Here is a 7,292-nt window from a genome sequence, read left to right on the forward strand (position 1 = left end):
TAGACCTGGGACTCCAGGTGGGGGATTCCCCTCTAATCAGGGACTGATTTAGACCTGGGACTCCAGGTGGGGGATTCCCCTCTAATCAGGGACTGATTTAGACCTGGGACTCCAGGTGGGTGATTCCCCTCTAATCAGGGACTGATTTAGACCTGGGACACCAGGTGGGTGATTCCCCTCTAATCAGGGACTGATTTAGACCTGGGACTCCAGGTGTTTGCAATGAATTAACAGGTAGAACAGAAAAGCAGCAGGCTCCAGACCTCGTGGGGTCAGAGTTGAATGTCCCTGCTATAGACTATAAATTGTTCTTATTTTCCCTGAACACCTCAGAGAGAAGGTGAGCTTCTAAATTTTTTTTCAAAGCTTTGTTCTAAAATGTGCTTTTCCTGGATTAAAGACTCAAGGTTGGCCATTTTGTTTTTCACATCCTTCCACGTCTGTGTCCCAAATGGCCCCATGCTGCTCCACCTTGTTGTCTGTCCCCCAACCCCACCACGCTGCTCCACCTTGTTGTCTGTCCCCCAACCCCACCACACTGCTCCACCTTGTTGTCTGTCCAACCCCACCACGCTGCTCCACCTTGTTGTCTGTCCAACCCCACCACGCTGCTCCACCTTGTTGTCTGTCCAACCCCACCATCCTGCTCCTCCACCTTGTTGTCTGTCCAACCCCACCATGCTGCTCCACCTTGTTGTCTGTCCCCCAACCCCACCACGCTGCTCCACCTTGTTGTCTGTCCCCCAACCCCACCACGCTGCTCCACCTTGTTGTCTGTCCAACCCCACCATGCTGCTCCACCTTGTTGTCTGTCCAACCCCACCACGCTGCTCCACCTTGTTGTCTGTCCAACCCCACCATCCTGCTCCTCCACCTTGTTGTCTGTCCAACCCCACCACGCTGCTCCACCTTGTGGTCTGTCGTCCAACCCCACCACGCTGCTCCACCTTGTGGTCTGTCGTCCAACCCCACCACGCTGCTCCACCTTGTGGTCTGTCGTCCAACCCCACCACGCTGCTCCACCTTGTGGTCTGTCGTCCAACCCCACCACGCTGCTCCACCTTGTGGTCTGTCGTCCAACCCCACCACGCTGCTCCACCTTGTTGTCTGTCGTCCAACCCCACCACGCTGCTCCACCTTGTCTGTTGTCCAACCCCACCACGCTGCTCCACCTTGTGGTCTGCCGTCCAACCCCACCACGCTGCTCCACCTTGTGGTCTGCCGTCCAACCCCACCACGCTGCTCCACCTTGTGGTCTGCCGTCCAACCCCACCACGCTGCTCCACCTTGTGGTCTGCCGTCCAACCCCACCACGCTGCTCCACCTTGTGGTCTGCCGTCCAACCCCACCACGCTGTTCCACCTTGTGGTCTGCCGTCCAACCCCACCACGCTGTTCCACCTTGTGGTCTGCCGTCCAACCCCACCACGCTGCTCCACCTTGTGGTCTGCCGTCCAACCCCACCACGCTGCTCCACCTTGTGGTCTGCCGTCCAACCCCACCACGCTGCTCCACCTTGTGGTCTGTCCCCCAACCCCACCACGCTGCTCCACCTTGTGGTCTGTCCCCCCCCCCCCATCCCACCGTACTCAACAGCACTACCTTGTTTGAAAATGTGAGGACCTTGCTATTCGCTATATAGTACACTACTTTTGAACAGGGCCCTATAGAGAATAGGGTGCCATTAGGGACGTAGACAATATACAGTGGACATTGAGGCTCAGGGAATGACATGATCATGAAGAACCCTGTCATCATCTGTTCTCTTTATGTTGGGGTCTGCCTGTATATACTGGATGATAATGATGTAATAGCATTTCTCTGTTTCACAATGTTTTGATTTTTTTTCACTAAAAATATTCTGCATACACTAAATGTCTTCAGATTCATATTTCTGCCTCACCCATGTCTTAGCTGTCACATACAATAAAAATGATTGTACAGTTATTTTGTATGTATTCCTATGCTCATTCATGCAAGTCAGCCTTTCTTTCATATACATATAACAATTATGCACCCTGGGGACATCCCAAATGGGACCCTATTCCCTATAAAGTGCACTACTTTTGACCAGGGCCCGTAAGGCTGTGTGCAAAGTTACTGCACTATTTAGGGAATAGAGTGTCATTTAGTATGCCGACTGGGTCTCTGCTATGGGCCTGGCTTGCTGTGTGTTGTAGTATTATGCAGAGAGCTAATGAAAGGAATGTTTTGGGATGTGTCTTAGACAATGGAAACATAGAGTTCTCTTGCTTTGTCTGTGGGTGGGTGTGAATGACATGTAAATGTGAGTCTATTTAACCACAGAGAACTCAGTTGTCAATGCTTTTTTTTGCATTGCAAAATAATATTATTTCTAATGTATTTAGCTATTTGTAATATCAATGTTGACATTTTATGAAACATTTATAAGTGTATTAGTCACTTTATAAGAAAATAAGGTTTTGTGAAGTACTGTCATTCTCATTGATGTAATTGTCATGTGAAAAGCTATTTACAAGTAGAAAAAGTTATGATTTTTTTTTTTGCCAGCTGAGATGGTCAGTGATTCCACTGAACTCTCCGGCCGTTTCTACTGGGTACGGTCACTACACGGTCACTACACGGTCACGACATGGTCACTACACGTCAGCCATATTGGAACTATTAGGACGCAGTGCTGCTGTGTCAGTGGTTACCGAGAGTAGGGCGCCAGAGCGCGGTGTTGTGGAGAAACAGAAACGGAGAGGGAACCACACAGCCAGACGGTTATTACGGGATTGGAACACATATTTGCAGTATAGGAGACCGGTTAACGGAAATAGTTGAGGTGGATCTTCAATAGTAAAGATATACGTGAGTATAACGTGGCCTTGTACATTTTTGAATGATGTGGAAGATATTAAATAACTTTAACATTAGCCAGTTAGCATAGTAAGACCCCAGTCGTTGACAATGGGTTGCAGTGAGAGTCGGAGCATTCAGTTAGCCTACTTTAATTTGCCTTTTTGGTGGAGAAAACACGGTTTCATTTGATGACGAAAAGGGGAATATATCCTTTATGCAGATGAATATGCATGTTTCTGCAAACAGTGGTGCAGTGTCCGAATCTCTCACGCCTTGGTGCAAGGTTCAGGGAACACAGCATGTCTTATTCAAATAGTGTGCAGCGAGTGGCTACATTTCGAGTGGCAACATTAGGAAAATGATACAATGCTAGTTTAAAACAGAAAAGTGATTACAAATTGTAACAACTCTCATGGTTGTTTGGAGAGCTCGCTACATTGTATGTCATTGCATGAGATAGTTCTGTAGCCGGCTCAGCCCCAGCCATTCTGCATGCTGTTGTTTAAATGACCTGAGTAAGGTATAACGTTACTTGCAGGGGAGATTAGAGGAGACCCTAGTATCCTCTGTATTTGACACGCTGATGGAATTACACAAGTCGAACATAGACTGTTCCTTATTCCACTTGTCTAATAACAAAAACTGCTAAACTCCATAGGCAATTACAAGGCAACAACTATATTACGATGTAACAAAACATGTAAAATCCCCTAATTGTGTTAAGAGGTTCACAGATATTGAGCTTTCTTCAGTTACTGCTACAGAGCAAACAGGAGAGACTGCTCATAAACTGTAATGATTATTGTTTTTTTACAATGAGTTGCATTGATTTGTTGACTCTGCGTATGATTGCAGGCAAGCAGCATGATTTTATCTGCATGCCTGAATCATCTATGTGTTCGTTTCCTCGATCAGTATCATTGTTGCCGCCGTGCCTGCTGGTGTGACAAGTTAAAGCGAGTGTGTGAAGGGAGGAGTTTGGAAGCCAGGAGGAGGAGGGCCAGGTGTGTTGGTAAGAGGGTGTCAGGTTATCAGCTCAGTAGCACTGACAGAAGTGATTTGCACCAGTTGGAAATACTCTTACATGTAAATAGCCTACAAATATGCAGTTCTGGAATATCCTGGGCTGCGGAAATGGAGGTACGTGTGCTATATTTATATCCATAATACAACTGACCGTTTTTGAGAAGCAGTGGTAGGCTTGTTTGGCTGAGAACTGAACGCGTGTCTGTCTCAAGAAGAGTGAGTCAGTGTGCCTGAGATAAGGGCAGGAATTTTCTCATGTCATGGCCGTGCATGCAGTTGCATGTGAAACGTCACAGGCAGGTAAAAGTTGTTTGTAGCATGAACATCATGTTACTAGTGACACCAGGCATCGTTTTGTAGAGGAATCATACAGGGGTATAGAGAGCAGGAGAACCGTATAGAATGTGTTCAACCCTCAGAAGAACCCATAGCCTACCTTGTTTGTCAATGTTACCTGATAAATTCCAGGACACCGAGGTATACCTCAGAGAATGTGCTGCTTCAGGGTTCGTCTTCTGATATGAGTCATCTCGTCACATCTAATGGCTTGTAATAACCAGAAATATCAGCAGTTATAATGTGGGTATGAGAATAGATGTCTATGCTTCTGCCCATGAGGATATGGGTACACACAGTGCAATATGTGCCATACACTAACTAACCCTATAGATGTGGTCGTGGTAGAGTAGGCAAAACCATGTGAATGAAACCACACAGTCAAAGACCTGGGTTTCTTTCACTTCCATGTCCTGACAACAATAGTCAAATCAACTGTAGTCAAATCAACTGTTGTCAAATCAGTAGTCAAATCAATGAAGGCAGAGATTGTCAACAAATGTAAGCCGAGATTTTGTTGTGTAGAAAATGTTCCTTTTGATGTTGACACAGCCCCTTCAGAGGGCGATCCAGCTGTTATGTATTGCGTCACAATGTTTTGAACAAATTCCAATCTCAGGCATAGACAAGCCTTCCGTTCAATTAGATTTGAGATGATCAGATGTTCACTGCCATTGTATGTTTTACAGGTCCACCGATTATGATTTTTCAACGCCGATACCGATTATTGGAGGACCAAAAAAGCCGATACCGATTAATCGGCCGATTAAAAAAAAAAAGTAATAATAATAATAAAAAAAAAATAATAATAATAATAATGTATTTGTAATTATTACAATTACAACAATACTGAATGAACACTTATTTTAACTTAATATAATACATCAATAAAATCAATTTAGCCTCAAATAAATAATGAAGCATGTTCAATTTGGTTTAATTAAAGAAAGTAAAAGTGCAATATGTGCTATATAAGAAAGCTAACGTTTTAGTTCCTTGCTCAGAACATGAGAACATATGAAAGCTGGTGGTTCCTTTTAACATGAGTCTTCAATATTCCCAGGTAAGAAGTTTTAGGTTGTAGTTATTATAGGACTATTTCCCTCTATACCATTTGTATTTCATTAACCTTTGACTATTGGATGTTCTTATAGGCACTTTAGTATTGCCAGTATAACAGTATAGCTTCCGTCCCTCTCCTCGCTCCTCCCTGGGCTCGAACCAGCAACACAACGACAACAGCCATCATCGAAGCAGCGGTACCCACGCAGAGCAAGGGAACAACTACTAGCAGGCTCAGAGCGAGTGACGTTTGACACGCTATTAGCGCACGCTAACTAGCTAGCCATTTCACTTCGGTTACACCAGCCTAATCTTGGGAGTTGATAGGCTTGAAGTCATCAACAGCACAATGCTTGACGCACAACGAAGAGCTGCTGGCAAGACGGCCGAAAGTGCTGTTTGAATGAATGCTTCTGCCTACCAACGCTCAGTCAGATTATATGCAACACAGGACACGCTAGATAATATCTAGTAATATCATCAACCATGTGTAGTTAACTAGTGATTATGATTGATTGTTTTTTTATAAGATAAGTTTAATGCTAGTTAGCAACTTACCTTGGCTTACAGCATTCACGTAACAGGCAGTCTCCTTGTGGAGTGCAACGAGAGAGAGGCAGGTCGTTATTGCGTTGGACTAGTTAACTGTAAGGTTGCAAGTTTGATCCCCCGAGCTGACAAGGTGAAAATCTGTCGTTCTGCCCCTGAACAAGGCAGTTAACCCACCGTTCCTAGGCCGTCATTGAAAATAAGAATGTGTTCTTAACTGACTTGCCTAGTTAAATAAAGGTATAAAATATATTTTTTTAAATCGGCAAATTGGCGCCCAAAATACAGATTTCCGATTGCTATGAAAACTCTCTCACTGTATTGTGATGATAGGCCCTCAGTGGGGAAAAGAGGCCTACTGAGCTTGCTGAACATGCATAACTTTTTCATTTATTATTGAAACTTTATTTAACAAGTCAGTTAAGAAGAAATTCTTATTCACAATGACGGCCTACCCCGGCCAAACCCTAACTTAGGACAACACTGGGCCAATTGTGCACCGCCCTATGGGACTCCCAATTACGGCCGGTTGTGATACAGCCTGGAATCGAACCAGGGCCTGTAGTGGCACCTCTCGCTCTGAGATGCAGTTCCTCAGAGCGCTGCCCCACTCCGGATACCTACTGTACTCTACCTGACTTTCCAGAAGGCTTTTTAAAGCACGTATCAGGCAGAACGCAGATCAATGACGGACACAATTCATTATGGATCCCTTCTTCAATATTGACCTTGTCAGGGTACACTGAGCAAAGGCTATCAAATACCTTGTCAAATCTTGTTGTTTTAACATAGGTTTGGAGATCTGCTGTGTAAATCAGCCAGCAGCGATTCAATGAGGAGTGGAAGGGGAGTTGAATTGTGTCTTCTGGGGGGAAAGAAATGCCTGGAAAGCCCATCAACAGTGATTTATTCAAAACAGTTATGTAAACGTGAATGTGTGTATTGAGACAACAAGGCTGTCAAGTGTAAAACATTATAATACAAGCAAGGCAAGATCTGGAAGCAAAAACCTTTTATACTCTGTCAGTGAGGCTTTACTAACTATATAGAACCATCAGTCAATAGTGTTCTTCTCAACAAGAACGGTGGTCTGTAGTTAAAGAACTACAGGGAATGGCCTGAGACTTATTAGTCCAATGGAAAGTGCTTGTGGGAATGACTTTCACTAAACTGCAGTCTTAGAAAAACGGGTTCTACCTGGAACCAAAAAGGGTTCTTCAAATGGTTCTCCTACGGCGACAGCCGAAGAACCCTTTTAGGTGTGTATTGCAAATAGAAGTACTCAAATAGGCTCTACCCCTCAGTGATTTATGGAGCAGCTCTCACAAGTCTACAACAGACCTTAGGCTTGAATAGTAAACGTCTCTCCCTCAATGTGATATGGTCTTTTGTTTGAGATGGTCTCTCGAAACTGCTTTTAAAAATGAGATGATACCAATGGGTTAATCGAAGTCTGGAGCTTTTACACAATTTGACAAATGAGGAAGCTCTGGC

This window comes from Oncorhynchus masou, chromosome 29 (assembly GCF_036934945.1).
Source record: "Oncorhynchus masou masou isolate Uvic2021 chromosome 29, UVic_Omas_1.1, whole genome shotgun sequence".
NCBI lineage: Eukaryota > Metazoa > Chordata > Actinopteri > Salmoniformes > Salmonidae > Oncorhynchus > Oncorhynchus masou.